General features: G+C 37.4%; 1 pseudogene; it reads right to left on the reverse strand.

Moving 5' to 3' along the window:
- Positions 1-267: 267 nt before the first annotated feature.
- LOC102925018 (large ribosomal subunit protein uL18 pseudogene) lies at positions 268-1,169 on the reverse strand (annotated as a pseudogene).
- Between the last annotated feature and the right edge of the window lie 1,783 nt (positions 1,170-2,952).

A 2,952-nucleotide genomic window follows, 5' to 3' on the forward strand; every position in this document is an offset into this window, starting at 1 on the left:
CAGGATATTTGATAGTCAACATTTTAGAGAAATCAGTTAATAGAATACACATTTTGAGGAAAAGTTACGATGAGCACACAATCAGAAGTATACAATAGACTTCCTAATTTTCATCAGTAGAATGATAAATACTATATAAAAGGGCCAACATAATCATCTGTCAATGCATTTAATTAACTGTAAAAACTGAATGCTTTTCTTTTTCTTTTTGCTGCTTAGTCAACAAGTTTATTATCTTTATGAAAAAAATCTTCATATAAAATTGCTTTAGCTCTCAGCCTCCCATTCCTGAACTCTGAGGAAGCTTGCCTTCTTTTGAGTAACTCAGTCTTTCTTCTGGGCAAGAGACATTTTGGGTCGGTTCCCCCTCTTCTTCACTTCTCTCTTGGACTTCTTCTCATAGGCTGAAAATTCTCTCTTGTAGCAGCATGAGCTTTCTTCTACATCTCCTCCATCATGTCTGGAGTAAGGTTATTCTTTACGTACTGAGAGAATTGTTTCTTATAAGCTTCTTCATCTTCCTACATTAGATAGCACTTGTAGTCTGCAACATTCTGACCCATGATATGCTTACGATATACTTGTGCATTGAACTCCTTGTTTTCAGAATCATAACCAGGGAACTGTTTAGTACTATGAGGAATAGACAAACCTCCATCCACAGCTCCCTTGAGCTTTGGCTCCAAAACCTTTATTGCCTGCTGTAGTTCAGGCAAGACCTGCATCTAAATAGCAAGTGAAGGCACCAGGCTGACCATCAGTGTTTTCCACATTGTATTCAACTCCAGTCACCTCCACTTGGCCTACATAGATCTTGTCCATGCCAAACCTACTGAGAAGCCTGCGGGCCAACAGCAGGCCAGTACAATATGCGGCAGCATAATTCATCAGGCCAACTTTCACACCGTATCTTGGCAGTTCGTGTGTGTATATGGTGTGCACACTATCATCTCCCCTTCTCTACGGGCACACGAAATCTGGCAGATGATATCTCTGTTAGTTACATGAACTATCATCCTGTATTTGGGTGTGTTGTACTTATTTTTGCCTTGGATCATCGGTTGTTCGCAAGCATGGTTAGTAGTCAGTTTTACCCTCTTGCCGTCTTATAAATCTCACTTGGTATCTCTTAAAGTAGGCCTTATCTTGACAACTTTTATAACCCCCATGCTGTGGAACAGAAACCCACAGTCGCAACTCCACACAGATCTGCAGGCCCGGCAGCACTAGGGGGGAAAAGATCAGAGTCTGAATGCTTTTCTAATGGGAAAGTTTATTTTGGATCAAGACAAGTAATAAATAAAAACCAATTTTCTTATTTTGCTTTTCACTTGCAGTAGCCTTAAATGTACTCCATGTAACAATCACTCAAAAAACTCCACCAGTTTTATTAGCATTCCACTGCCTAATTTTCAGAACAGTTTATTTATCATTAGTGTGTGTCTGTGTGTCTGTGTGTGTGTGATGCTATATGTGTGAGTGTGGGTGTGAACATGAACATGTGGAGGTCAGAGGACAGCATTATATAATCAGTTATCTTTTTCCATCATGGGTTCCAGGGATCAAAATCAGATTGCCAGACTTGTGTAGCAAGTACCTTTACCCTCTGAGCCATCTCACTGTCCCAATAACAATTTTATTATTTTTTATTGATTAAAAAGTGCACTATAGGCCTGCAATTAAAGAAGGTGCTTTACATATGTTGTCTTTGTTAATTCACACACAACAATACCAGGAAAAATTTCACTTAGCAGATATGAGACCACCACCTTCTAAATCAATTCTTGAAGCAGGTCATAACTTGCTTTCCATCCTGCAATAAACACTGTGATTAAAAGCAGCTTGGGGGGGGGGGGCGGAGGGTTTATTTCATCTTAACACTTCCATGTCACAGTTCATCACTGAGGAAAGTCAAGGCAGAAACTTAGAGGCAAGAACTTAAACAGAGACTATGGGGTAATGTTGCTAACTGACTTGCTTTCCATGACTTTTTCAGTTTGCTTTTTTATATAACTCAGCCCACTAGCACAGGGGTGGCGCCACCCACAGTGGTCTGAACCTTCCCACATGAATTCAATCACGAATGGAGACATTTTCTCAACTGGTTTCCTCTTCCCAGATGACTCTAGCTTGTGTCAAATTGACAAAACTAACCTGCACAAGAAAGAATGATAAGCTTTAAGTCTGGAGTGAAATTGTACAGCATTTACAATGTTTTATCATTTAAAGTTCCAAAATTTTAATTTTCTATTAGAAAGAAAAGTGATGCCAGTGTACATACACTCACAAACACATATTTATTTATTTTATATATGTGTGTGGTTGTGTGTGCATGTGTTCTTATGTAAATTAGAAAATCTAGGTAGACCTATCTTATTCCTGTAAATACAGTCAATATTTCTCCCACAATATGAGCACATTGTTTCACAGTTCTAATAAATGTTCCTCCCTTCTTTGCTTTTCTCCACTCTAAAAAATGTGAAATATGCTAAAGAATATTTTTATAATGAAAGAATTTACATGACAAATATCTGCATTTAGTCAACAAATATCTGCATTCTTCAACTCTATCAATATGAACCAATATGTATTTTATACTGTAAATTCTGAGCCTTTTCATACATATTAAAATTGTCTATAGTTTTTGGTATGATTCATTTCTCATTTCTCATCTCAAAAAACCTAATTTTTATTTGTCAAATTTCCATTTTCTTGACCTTTATGGTTTTATATTGGATACTGCAAAACCTTAGTCCCCAGGCTTGCCATTCTGCATAATTTTGTAGTTTTGATCCCTTAACTTTTGTTTTGCCCTTGAAATTATGCCTAACTTTGAACAGTTTTAATAATCTTATGAGATGTGGAACGCTGTGAGTGAATCTGTGATTGGCTGTCCCACCCACAGTCAAACATGGAAACTGATTTTCTAATTATAGCATCCATCAGCAATAT

The sequence above is a fragment of the Peromyscus maniculatus genome, chromosome 4, assembly GCF_049852395.1.
Source record: "Peromyscus maniculatus bairdii isolate BWxNUB_F1_BW_parent chromosome 4, HU_Pman_BW_mat_3.1, whole genome shotgun sequence".
Lineage (NCBI taxonomy): Eukaryota > Metazoa > Chordata > Mammalia > Rodentia > Cricetidae > Peromyscus > Peromyscus maniculatus.